Raw genomic sequence first — 13,817 nt, forward strand, 5'->3', positions numbered from 1 at the left:
ACACCACCCAAACGTTCAAAAATAACTGAATGGAGCTTCGAGTAAAATCCTGTTGAATTTCGATGTTCGCTGACTTCGCTCCTTTCCTGGTTATCCAGCAGCGGCACGGACGTTTTCTCTGGTGCACCGCTCCACAGGAAACGGCGGCGCGAGAGGCGGGCGGGAAAGCGAGCGCGCTGACGTCACAATAGCTATTGTTGATGACGGTCGCCCGATTGGCTGTTCGCGCCGTGACGGGGATTCCCTGCCCTGAAGAGCAGGGGTGAGACAATAAGACAGATCTGTCTCTTTAAATCCCTTTCTGTGATAAAACGAACATCACAGAGTCTTCGTGAAAGGTGGGACTTATAATACCGTTCATATTTTACACATTATTTTCAATGCAATACCGAATAGAAGCGAAAAGAGAGCAGAAGTAAGACCTCACAGCTAATCCGAGTCCTAGAAGTTCGCGGCGCCTCTCCTGTCGGGTTTCTCCACGGTGTTTGAAGACTCGAGGTGAGTGCTGGCCGCGGTGGCTTTTCTGTCGCTTTTTATAAAAGCGCGCTTTCGTCTTTGTGGTAGTCCGCCTTGCCACTACGCGGGTGGGAGTTTCGTTTTATGGTGGAGTAAACGCGTGTGGTGAAGTTTGGTCGTAACGATACTGAATTAACCTTGCTAGTTGCTGTACTCATTTGTTTTCGGTTTGTTTAATTTTTTTCCCAAACCCGTTTTGCACGGCGTCTTCGTCACGCGCGCCTCTGTTCCGGGTTTGTATGTAATGCGTGAGCCCGGGCGTCGAAGGGCCTTCACGACCACAACTCGACACGCTCGTGTCCGGGGTTTTGTTCGTGCTTGGCACGTTTTCCTGAATTTGCGTTTTCCTTTGTGATTCGGACAAGAAGGAAACGTAGCTTGGCGCAAGCCAGCGTTTATCGGATACCGATCCGCTCGCAGGTCTCGTCAGTATAACGATCGACGCCACTGCCGCCATGGGTTCAGCGCGTCCCCGAAGCTCCTCTTGACGCCCTGATGGGAGTCGCGGAACACACCTGCGAGCTGGCGTCGTCCACGGCTTCTAATTCGAAGTCGTGGTTGTACACCCGGGAAGAGAGGGGAAAGCATTGCATTGTGTGGCTGTGGGGGGATAAGCCCAGTGGCGTGTGCCTGGAATTGAGCGCCTGGAAACGAAGCTTAACGTTTCAGAGGGCGACTGGATGGTCAAGTTGATTTATTTATTTTTTAAACGGGCGAGCTCGTTTTCTTGCGGCTGAGTGTTTAGCAGGGTGTCCTTTTTGATTCTAGCATAAGAGAAAATCGACTTGTGTTAATAGATGGTGCCAGATTTGCAGCAGCATTTCGCCCCCTAAATTAAGGCTCCCCGAGCATAATGGACAGTGTGAGCGGCTTTCACGATGTCCTTGTTTGTGTGACGGCTGCTTCTAATCCCAGCCGAGGCCTATATGTCGCGCGCCTGCCCGGCGCGTGTGCGCGCATTCTTATATAGTCAGATGCGTGCCTGGTTTCCTGGCAGAGCCTCGTGTTGTGTGTTTTGTGCGGTGTATTTTAGAGAGGCCTTCTCCTTTCAGAGTAAACTGAATCTACGCCATGCGCCTTCCGTCCCGTGTTCGAGATCATCGTTTGGGGTGATCTATTTCAACAACGTCATACTCAAGATTATTATTCACTTTGTGTCCGTTTTTTACGTTATCACGTTTGTTTTAACTTCATAGTAAGGAGGAGCCATTTAATGTACTGTAATTTTAAATATTCAAGTATTAGCTAGTGATAGGAAAATATTAGGTAAAGGGGAGATTTAGATGCATACAGCTGCAAAACAACCGCAGATTCTTTTTCTTTTGGCTGCTCCCGTTAGTGGTTGCCACAACGGATTATCTGTTACTATCTCTTCCTGTCCTCTGCATCTTGTTCTGTCTCACCCATCACCTGCATGTCCCCTCTCGCCACATCCATGAACCTTCTCTTAGGCCTTCATCTTTTTTCCTCTTGCCTGGCAGCTGTATTCTTTCCCAGTTTAGGCATCTCTCCTCTGCAAATGGCCAAACTAATGCAATCTGGCCTCTCTGACTTTGTCCCCAAACCATCCCACTTGAGTTGACCCTGTCATGTCCTCATTTCTAATCCTGTCCATCCTCTTCACAACCAATGCAAATTTTAGCATCTTTAACTCTGCCACCTCCAGCATATCTAAAATAGCTGGTCTCGCTACTGTCCTGTATACCTTACAATTCACTCTTGCTGATACCCGTCTGTCACAAATCACTCCTGACACTCATTCTACTCTGCCTGCACTCTTTTTTTTCACCTCTCTTCCACAATCTCCATTATTCTGTACTGTTGATCCAAAGTATTTTAACTCCTTTACCAACTCTACTCCCTGCATCCTCACCATTCCACTGACCTTCCTCTCTTCTTCACACACATGTTCTGTCATGGTGGTCCTACTGACCTTCATTCCTCTCCTCTCTAGAGCAGATCTCCAGGGTCTCCTCAACATGCTCCTGCTACAGATCACAATGTCATCGGCAAACATAGTCCAATGGGACTCCTGTCTAATCTCGTCTGTCAGCCTGTTCATCACCATTGCAAATAAGAAATCCCACCTGTCACTCCTACCGCAGACCTCACCACTGTCACATTTCCCTCATACATATTCTGTACAATGCTTATTTCTCAGGAACACAAAGATACAGACTTCTAACAAGTACAGTCCGTCAAAAGGTAGATACAGTGAGTTATTTAGATGTTTCATCATTTGACAGTGTTCAGGACCCAGTGTACCGTAGACCATCTACACCAGTGGTTCTCGACCTTTTATTCTTTCAAAATCCAACGAGAAACCCCAAGAATGCGAGGGCCCACTCATATGGACCATGATGCCTCCCCCCACAGTACTTTTTGCTGTTGTCTTGTCATTTAACTTGAATTTGTTACGAAATGCAGATTTGCTGCTAGTGCTGTTGTATCACCTGTATATTTTGAAATCATATTAAATTCAGCCATTTTGAACACTTCACGTCTTTTCATTTTATTTTGTTCTAGTGGCTCTTATTCATAACATGAGTTGATATTTTTAGGAATAATTACAAGTAATTGCCAAAATACATAATTTGTCACTGCAGATATCTTTTGATGACTAAAGATGTTCACTATTTAAGTATTGTAAAATTGTCTACAATGATTAATAGTTTTATTTTTCTAAAATATGTAAACTTAAAATGCAGTATTACTTGGCACAGACTTTTTTTTCTTTTTCATAACCTCATAATAGAAGCTACTTGCTTCATGCTGAAGCCAGAGCCATTTCCATCACTGATCGCCATGAGTGGAATTGGTAATGTGCTTTCTATCCACATACAGCAGTCAAGTCAGTGGAAGAGCTTTGTATAGGACTGTCGGAGCAGTCTGGTATTTCACACCAGTATAATTTTAACCTTTTGTAAGTGAACTTCCCGGTTCCCCAATATACAGAAGGTTTGTGATGAGTGTGCGTGCAAGTAAGTATTTTGATGGGGCCAAATTTTGAATTGGACCTTTCAAAGTATTTACACGTGTTAGCTGTAAACGTTTGGATGATTCAAGTAAAGCCTGCTTCTCTTGACATGACTTCAGGTTGGAGGGGATGTCAAACTTGATGACTGCTGTTGCCGATCTTGTCGTTTTTGGGGATGTCTGATCACTTGTCAGAATTGTAGAGCACGACAAATAGGAACATATTGTGACAAATGTCCAGTATGGCTTCACATCAGTAAAGTATTCCAAGCTTGCCCCATTTTATGACAGCAATAGCATCCTCTCTGACTGATGCCGTGCTCCTATATAGGCTCTCCAATTTTTTCGTGTTGCATAAAACATGCAACATCAGAGAGGGGAATCTCTCCAATTTCTCCTGTTTTCGATGTCCAAAATATCTGCCACATTCCTTATTCTTTGTAGTTGTATTGTGTGCATTGTGTTTCTGGTTGAGGGGTCATTGGTTTTCGGCTCTTGTGTACACATGAGCCCTCTTACGACAAAAGCAAGTGGCAGAATGGTCATACCGAGTAGTTTGTCAGGCTACATGACTAACCATCGTTTATAGAAATACGACTGTCATTGACTCGATAAAGATTATGTAAATAAAGTCTAACTAAAAATAGCCAGGGAGGTTATTTAAATTTGGGGAAAGCAGTGGTCAGATTGAACTGAAAGCTGTTTGTTACAAGATGTGGGTTCTAAATTTCAGTTTTGATTGATTATAGGCAACAACCGGGTCATTTTTATACATTTGGGCAAATATACCAATGACAATATTACACATTCATGATTAATTTTAACATGTTCTTATTTTGCTTTAAATAGTTAAATATTACCAAAATATAAATATTGGTGCCACATGATCCAGTAAAAGCTGAAATGACTTTGAATACCTTCTGTCTTTGAAAACATTTTTTGCAACGGGGCTTTTCAAATCAATTTGTCTGTGTCTTAGTGCCAAGTATCTGATGTTTGCTGCTGAACATTTGTTTGAACCTTTACGAAACATTGAGCTGGTTATAATGTAGAATGTACAATACAATATGCAATCAACTTTCAGGTGTCGCTTAGTGATGTTTGGAGTTTTCCATTTTTTACATTTCTACCTAAAACTTCCTCTTGAAGGTTATCTACCTGTATTTCATTGTTCCCAACAATGAATCATCTTACAGGGTGCTTAATCTAAGTGACGAGACATTTTTTGTTTCCTGTGTCTGAAGTGTTTCAAAACCAACCTTCCTTGTCAAGTTGAACTGCAATCCAAGCATAGCCAAATAATTGAGCCTTGTAGTGTTTATTAAATATCCTTTGTATCTTGTTGGGCACTTAGTCACTTAACAAAACAGCAAACAGATTCTGTGGCTTTAAGCAGTAGTGCGTACTGCTGCTAACACATTAGCTAATATTATTAGTGTTGTAGGTTGAGCCAAAGTATTGTCTGCCGATTATATATTTAGGGTTAGGGTTATATATATATATATATATATATATATATATATATATATATATATATATATATATATATATATATATATATATATATATATATATATAAAAAAAAGTGCCAATAGCTGAACTACTTCGAAATAAACACACAAGTATCTTGCACTTCCTAAGCGTCTATTTTTGTTCTTAAACTATATTAAATATCTTTAATCAAACTAAATGTTTTTGCCTTAAGTAGTTTTAATGATGTCTTTTGTCAATTTTACTTTAAGAAAGAAAATGGTGTTAGCCCTGTGAACAATGCTGGCCCAGTTCTAAAGCCTTGGTCTGAGTGTGTGCTAGTGATGGGCTGTAAAGAATTGTTTTGCCAGGTAGTTTAAGTAGGAAATATTATGTTTGAAAATATGCCTACTGATGCCTGGTAATATTGCAGTGCTTTGTATTCATTTATATATATATATATATATATATATATATTTTTTCCATTTTTATGCAATAAAGTTTCATCTTTGTGGAGAATGCTGATTCTTTGTGTGTGTTCTCGTGTATTGCACCCTAATAAGTAGTGTGTATGAGCTGCTGTTATCTGTGAATCAATGCTTTCACTGTACAGTAATGGGCATCTGCAAGAGGACCTCGTGGAACAAAAAAAATATTTGGGTTGTTAAGTAATTTCAATTGTCATTTATTACCTTTGAATGGTAATATGGACTGAATTCTCATAATTGAAAGTTTTAGTTGATGTGGTGCTGCATTTCTACATTCAGTGTGTTGCTAGGTTTTACTGTTTTTCTCTTGTATGACTTTGTCAAGCAACTTTTTTTATTGGTTGGATAGTTTGTTGTCCATTTATAATTTACATTTATAGAGTGCCTTTCACAAACCCGAGGTCACTTTTACATACAGAGTAAATTAAAAAAAAATACACAGATGACAAAAGTTTGTAGAAGAGGAAAGTTTTCAGTTGAGATTTAAAGGTGCAGAAAGAGAAGCAATCTGCATGGACTGTGGGCTGCTCTGTGGAGCTCTGATGAAGCATTGGGGGGTACCGCATAGGGCTTTGATCATACCTTTTGCTATCATTAATAGTATCAAAGTTTTTACATTTATACAGTGCTTTTCTTGCTAATCAGAGCACTTTGCAATCTCCATGCACTGAAGATACAGGAAGCAAGGCCTGTGATCTCCTGTCAGTGAGGTTCTCTCTCTAGATATAGATATATTGAGATATAGATCTACAAATGGAGAAAGCAATTCACGGGTCTCGATTTTTCTATCTCTACCTGCAGGAAGTTGTCAATCATAAGCCGCTATATACTCCATGTTCATTTCAAAGATATTTACAAGTTGATGTTTTAAAACTCGCACACGTGTGGCACAGCTAAAGATGCTGCTTTTTAGTGGAAGTATGTGGCTGCTCGTATGAGACTGTAGATAATGTGTTGGCTGCCGCAGAGTCTGCAGCACTGCATTTGAGTTGTTTGCTGTGTGTTTGGAGACAGTGGAGTGTTGGTTAATAAAAACACATTACCCACATTTGAATAATATGACCAGATTTAAATGCAGCTTTCACTTGGCCTTAGATGACATAATTACTAAGGTTCAGGCCAGTTCTTTTCTAACAAGAATTCTGGAGCTTACAGGTGCAAGCAGTCGTAGCAAACATTTTAGCCCCTTTTGTGATGTACCTTGAATATAAATGGACTGTACTCAAACAAATTTTGAAAGGATTCATGGGTAACCTAGGCTGTTTTGCAGTAAATGGTATCATCCATCCATCCATTGTCTAACCCGCTGAATCCGAATAGGGTCATGGGGGTCTGCTGGAGCCAATCCCAGCCAACACAGGGCACAAGGCAGGAACCAATCCTGGGCAGGGTGCCAACCCACCGCAGGACACACACAAACACACCCACACACCAGGGCCAATTTAGAATCACCAATCCACCTAACCTGCATGTCTTTTGGATTGTGGGAGGAAACTGGAGCGCCCGGAGGAAACCCACGCAGACACGGGGAGAACATGCAACTCCACGCAGGAGGACCCGGGAAGCGAACCCGGGTCTCCTAACTGCGAGGCAGCAGCGCTACCTCTGCGCCACCGTGCCGCCCCGTAAATGGTATCAGTAGTTTTTTTTTAAATGTACAAATTATAGCAGAAATCAACATTATTTATAATATTGTAATTTGTTGCTAAACATTTCTGTTATCCATTTATTAAAGTGTCTCTTCACACAAACCTTCAACTAGAGGTCTGTGTGGGACTGATCTTTTTGAGCCAAGGTGTTAAAGGCACTTAAATCACGATTACGATTGCTGACCAGTGTGAATGATGAACATGCATGGAACAATATGACATATTTTTTATTTATTTATTTACATTACATATATATATTTTATTACATTACACCCTTTGGGGTGCGAGCAGCTATTGCTGGGGTGCCAGAATCCATCGAGAAAGAAAACAGAAAAACATTATTTGTACAAATTCTTAATTTATTTATCCATTCCTAAATAATTAAATGGCAGGCTGTTTTGTATCAGTGCAATACGCTGCTTGTTAAAACGCTCTTACGTGCACGTAGTGTTGCGTGGGCATTATGAACTATCATATCTGTTCAAGTTCTATTTAAATTTTAAATATAAGTAATTTTTTAGTCGGCAGAAATCTCTTTGGTAGGAATGGAAGTTGAATTTAGTCGTCATTGCATAAATTTTCTTCACCATAGAAATGTAAAGACTAAATTCAACTTGCATTCCTACCAAAGAGATTTCTGTCGACTAAATAAAACCTACTTGTATCCAAATAGAACTTTTTCAATCTGAGCGCACATTTTAGATCAACATAACGCGTACTACATCGAGCCCCGTGCTGTTGTGCTCTGGCCTGCCTGCCTCAATAAGTCACCGTCGCTTCGCTCTTACTTTTTTACTATTCATTTAATCATGGGCCTCTCTGCAGTTTTGTTTATTTTCAGGTTGTAATGTTCATTAAATTTACGTATCATCTGGTCCATTGGCAGGCCATGCATCTCACACCTAGGCCTTCTGTACTGCTCCGTCAGAATCAACCCGCCCCTAAAAAACGAATTTATGGTTATAAAAACCATCTTAATATGCAGAAATACAGTTTAAAGAGCCACTGCATCGTAGATAACTCCTGTAGCCACAATAAATGCCTTTATTGAACAGACAAACCGGGGTCAACAAGTTCCTCTCTACTGCAGCCACAGCTGCGACACACACAAAAAACAACAATAATAACTCAAACTTGCACTATTATTTAGGAAAATCGCAACATTTTACTCACCAAAAATTCGGATTATTTGTAAACAAAATCCATCCTCCTCTCTTTCCTCAAAAACAGTTCAGTCACTCTGTTGTACGGATTATCCGTGAGCCTCAGTTCCACCAAAAGTCCCTTTCTATCGCCATCGAAGCTAATGCTGAAAATCGAACCTGCGGCTTCTATCCAATCAATGGGTCTGAATACGGTGACGTCGCCGTACACCTGCTAGAGGGCCGTACTGACACCAACTCAAAATCTGATTGGTTGAAGCAACAGGTTAATCAACATTTATTCTGTGTTAGAGTGCCTGCACAACGGATTGTAAAGTCCTCTCTGCCTGGCAACAAATGATGGCTGAAATGTGATTGGTTAAATGCTTTAATATGAAACTACATGCCTGGATGCAGCACAACCATCGGAAAAGCTATGAAAGGAAGCGGACAGACTATTTGGAATTAAGTATTCATGGACAAAATATAATTAACATCAGTTTGTGATTCAGGTATTTTTACTTATGAATATGCTAAGCACAGTCCTTGACCCGCGAATATTTACCTAATATGGGCAGGCACTCAATTACATGGGAGGCGTGATGATGGGAGACACAACTCCGCCTCCCACAGCCATCGAGCTGTAGTCTATTACAGTATATGGACGAAAAAATAGGCTCCAGTTATGACCATTACGCGTAGAATTTTGAAATGAAACCTGCCCAACTTTTGTAAGTAAGCTGTAAGGAATGAGCTGCCAAATTTCAGCCTTCTACCCACACGGGAAGTTGAAGAATTAGTGATGAGTCGGTGAGTCAGTATACATGTATTTAGAGAGTAGAGACTGTATAAAATATTCTGTGTTGGGTTATTTGAACTTGATTCACAAATTAGATCATTAGAACACTCTAGTCAAGAACAGACCATTCAGTCCAACAAAGCTCACCAGTCCTCTCCACTTATTTCTTCCAAAAAACATTAAGTCGAGTTTTGAAAGTCCCTAAAGTTTCTGCCTACCACACTACTTGGTCGCTTATTCCAAGTGTCTATCATTCTTTGTGTAGAGAAAAACTTACAAATGTTTCTGCAAAATTTACCCTTCACAAGTTTCCGACTGTGTCCACGTGTTCTTGATGAACTCCTTTCAAAGTCACCGTCTCGATCCACTGATCCACTTCTTTTACTTAAACTGTAAAGGCTCAGCTCTTTTAATCTTTCCTCATAATTCAATTCCTGTAGCCCTGGAATTTTGACATGTTGACGTTTCTTTATTATAGTTAATTGGGTAGATTGAGACACCAGCCTCAAGATCTGGAATGTGAATTGTTTGAATGCTGCACTAGCTCTTCAGTAAAGGTGAAGAAAAACACAACACCTGTGTCTGTATTTATCAAGTGTCCTGGAATTACTCCTAGGAAGGCTGGCATAAGAACTTGTCCTACCTCACAGCAGGACATAACGTAGTTGTGAAGTGTCTTACTCCGCTCTCATTGAGGAAAAGCTTACGTTTGAGAGTGAATGATGTCTCCAATTTTTGGCACTCTGGCACTAAATGGCAGTCAAAAAGGTGTTTTATGGTTTCCTTGGAAATTGTGATGTTTTGTGATACTACCTCTAAGTCGTCACTATAAAGATAGTAAGAGCAGTAAAAGAAGTTTTCCTTCTCATGCTACTTTTAAATATAAGATATGCTAAGCTGCATTTAATTCTTGCCACTTTATAACATGAAGAATAATAGTTGCATCCATGGCCACCTGTGTGTTGACACTGTGATATCACTTGGATGCTCATCCACACTTCGAGCAATGATCTTTATGTTCTTGGGCAATCATACCAACAAGTCCTGGGAAAGCAGAAGTTTGGATAAATGCAGCTCGCTTTTATGTTCATTCATGTGGAGTGGTGGAGAAACGCATAAATCTGCGTATTCACACGTTGTAAGGATGTTCAAAGTTTAAAATGTGGTTGGCTGTGACATACCTAAATCATTGCTTTTGCAAGGCTGCATTTTACATGTAAAGTTACCAACACTTCTATTTTAGCTGAAAGTGCAGGACTTCTTCTTGTAGGTAGAGCAATCCTATGATGTATGAGATTTGTTATGGATGATATTCCATATATGTCAAATAGCTCTTTATTTTCTAAAGAATTTATCTAGTATTTCCTATACATTCTGTTCTTGGAATGTGCTTATCCCTGCCTTCATGTCCTCGTCTGAGCCCCTGGGCTTTCCTAAAACCTGGTGGTGGTCTCTAAATCAGGAATGTTTAAAAAATGCTGTTACTCATCCTAAAAGGTGGACCAAATTGGAATCCTCCCGAGATCCCAGTTAGGACTGCTTTCCTCCACTGAGATGATTGATAACTTAGGGTACTAACTTCTATTGTTGTGTGGCTGGTCAAATAAGTCCACCAAACCTGAAACATGATTTAATAGATAGCAAACTTCTCAAACGGCAATTTTCAAAACCTGCTTTATCCTGATTAGTATTGTGGGGAAGCTGGGACCTTTCACAGCAAGTGTAGGGTGAAAGGCAGGAATACTCCCTGGACAAGGAGCCAGTCCTTCGCAGGGTGGACACACAGACCAGCAGGGCCAATTTAACATCGCCAATCCACCTTCAAAGTTGCTGGGTCATCGCATTGCCCTTGGACCCTTGCGTCCGTGCACACAAATTTAGAAAAGACATTGAGATGTAGCCTACCGATTTGATGATGTGACCTTATGTGCGACCTTGACGGAGAGAGAGGATTCAGTAAAAGATGTCACTTTTCAAAAACAGTTGGCTTATTTTTTAAAAAAAAAAAAAAAAGTCCTCCTTTAAAAAGTTTTAATGTTTTTATTGATCTCGCCACAGAACTTGTCTCTTCTCCATAGGAGCACCTAGACGATTGTATACAGCTAGTTGTCTAGCAAAATTGTCTTGAAGGTATTAAGGAATATTAGAAAATAAGTACAGCTATGAAATATTAAAGAACAAAAAATGTGCACCTCCTTGCATTATGAGCAAATAAAAGCTCAGAACATATTAAGCACTTTTTTGGTAAATGAATGCATTAATAAATTTCAACATATGTAAATATGATGGATGTATGTATGAATTGTTGTAATGGCTATTGGGTCCAGTAGCTACCTGTGAGCTTTGATGTCCATATAATGTCGTCTTGTGACTCGTGATTAGCTGCTGTTCACTCCTTTTCTTCCTGACAGAACAACTCTACAAGCCTCATTTGAATTACCAGTTTAGTTTGTCCTTGAACAACAATTCATTAACCTTAAGAAAAAAGGATTGTCATATGCAAGTTTTCCCTTTGTTTTGATTTAATGAGTTTAAAATTAATGTATATACTCTCGTATAAGTTGGGTCTTTGAAACCCGAAAAATCGATCATAACTTATACGCCCGTTCAAAAATACAATTTTTTTTTAACAATTTCTTGCCTCCTCCTGTCTCACTCCAGTTTCTCAGACACATCAAATTTTTTTGCAGTAGCGCAGTTAACATTCTTTTGCCACTTAATGATTTTTAATTTAAAACCAGCTTCATATTTTCTTCTGATTTTAACGGTCCTTAGTAGAGAATGGTTGCTCTTGCGATTAAAGGTGTATGAGGGTGTGAGATATACAGAACGGTGAAAATGTCGCTTCGGAATAGTTCGGGTATTACCGTGTGGTCACGTAAGCACGATACATTTAGGGTGTGGGGTTGGGAAGGCAGCGTGCTCTGTGGTTACTCTCTCAGGTGGGTGTTTAACATATCATCTCTTGGACCAGTAGCGTGACTTTTCCACATCCGACTTTTACGACCGACATAAAATACCAGAAATTATATGGTAAAGTCAAGCCTGGAGAACTTAAACATGAGTCTACGGTACAATTTTTAAGAGCCTGTTGCTTGTCAGCAGTACACTATTAATCTCTGGCAACACATACATACATACTTACTTATTTGATCATTGAAGCAATAGGTAGGCCTCTGGATATAATTTATAGAGGCCATAAGTTTCAAATAAGATGGTTAATTGCTTTAATTCACCCAAATAATTGGCTCTAAAAGATTTTTGCTGCAGCCCTGATGTGAGTACTGCTTCTAAACAGCATGTGTTGGGTATTTAACAGTGACTTGTGGACAAACTTGATTTGTAAAGTCTTTTAAAAAACAAAGCATAAAAAGTCTTATGAATTAAGTTGTAATTGAAGGTATATGAATAATGCTAGTGCTTAATAGGTCTTGTGACACTTGTAATTGTGTAAGGGAACTCTCAAAGAATAATTGTAAATAAATCAATCTGTGATCAAAGAATTTGTTCAAAAGCATATTTTGAAATCTCATCAGTTGTTTAAGTGGTATAAATATCTTAGTTCAGTTTTAGATGAAACCTTTTCATGAATATCTAAAAATTTAGTGATTTAAAGCAGTACATGCTTTTACTGTGTGTCTATCTATCTATCTATCTATCTATCTATCTATCTATCTATCTATCTATCTATCTATCTATCTATCTATCTATCTATCTATCTATCTATCTATCTATCTATCTATCTATCTATCTATCTATCTATCTATCTATCTATCTATCTATCTATCTATCTATCTATCTATCTATCTATCTATCTATCTATCTATCTATCTATCTATCTATCTATCTATCTATCTATCTATCTATCTATCTATCTAGATCAAAAAAATGAAAGGAACACTTTGAAAACGCATCAGATCTCAATGGGGAAATCTGATATAGACTGGGTAATGTGTTAGGAACGAAAGGATGCCACATCGTTTGATGAAAATGATCAACCTACAGAGCCCTGAATTCAAAGACGCCCCAAAAATCAGAGTGAAAAAATGATGTGGCAGGCTAGTCCATTTTGCCAAAATTGAATTGCAGCAACTCCAAATTGTACGCAGCACTTTGTATGGCCCCTGTGTTCTTGTATACATGCCTGACAACATCGGTGCATGCTTCTAATGAGATGACAGATGGTGTTGTGGGGATCTCCTCCCAGATCTGGACCAGGGCATCACTGAGCTCCTGGACAGTCTGAGGTGCAACCTGGTGGCATTGGATGGACCAAAACATAATGTCCCAGAGGTGTTCTATTGGATTTAGGTCAGGAAAGTGTGGTGGCCAGTCAATGGTATCAATTCCTTCATCCTCCAGGAACTGCCTGCATACTCTCACCACATGAGGCCAGGAATTGTCGTGCACCAGGAGCCACTGCACCAGCATAGGGTCTGACAATGGGTCCAAGGATTTCATCCTGATACCTAGTGGCAGCCAAGGTGCCTTTGTCAAGCCTGTAGCGGTCTGTGTGACCCTCCATGGATATGCCTCCCCAGACAATCATTAACCCACCACCAAACTGCTCATGCTGAATGATGTTACAGGCAGCATAATGTTCTCCATGGCTTCTCCAGACCCTTTCACTTCTGTCACGTGCTCAGGGTGAACCTGCTCTCATCTGTAAAGCACAGGGCACCAGTGGTGCATCTGCCAATTCTGGTATTCTATGGCGAATGCCAATCGAGCTGCATGCTGCTGGGCAGTGAGCTCAGGGCCCATTAGAGGACATGGG

The 13,817-nt window shown here is 40.1% G+C and overlaps 1 protein-coding gene across 3 annotated transcripts in view; it reads left to right on the forward strand.

Annotated features, from left to right (window-relative positions):
• Positions 1 to 230: 230 nt before the first annotated feature.
• The window catches only part of g3bp2a (G3BP stress granule assembly factor 2a), a 53,536-nt gene continuing 39,949 nt past the window's right edge, over positions 231 to 13,817 (forward strand). For 2 of the 3 annotated variants that reach the window (XM_039750140.1, XM_039750141.1), the window contains exon 1: positions 233 to 498. The gene's annotated coding sequence lies outside the window, so the exon portion shown is untranslated. Of the gene's footprint in view, positions 499 to 13,817 lie in introns of all 3 variants that reach the window. The other variant, XM_039750142.1, reaches the window with a different exon arrangement.

The sequence above is a fragment of the Polypterus senegalus genome, chromosome 4 (assembly GCF_016835505.1).
Source record: "Polypterus senegalus isolate Bchr_013 chromosome 4, ASM1683550v1, whole genome shotgun sequence".
NCBI classification, from domain to species: Eukaryota; Metazoa; Chordata; class Cladistia; order Polypteriformes; family Polypteridae; genus Polypterus; species Polypterus senegalus.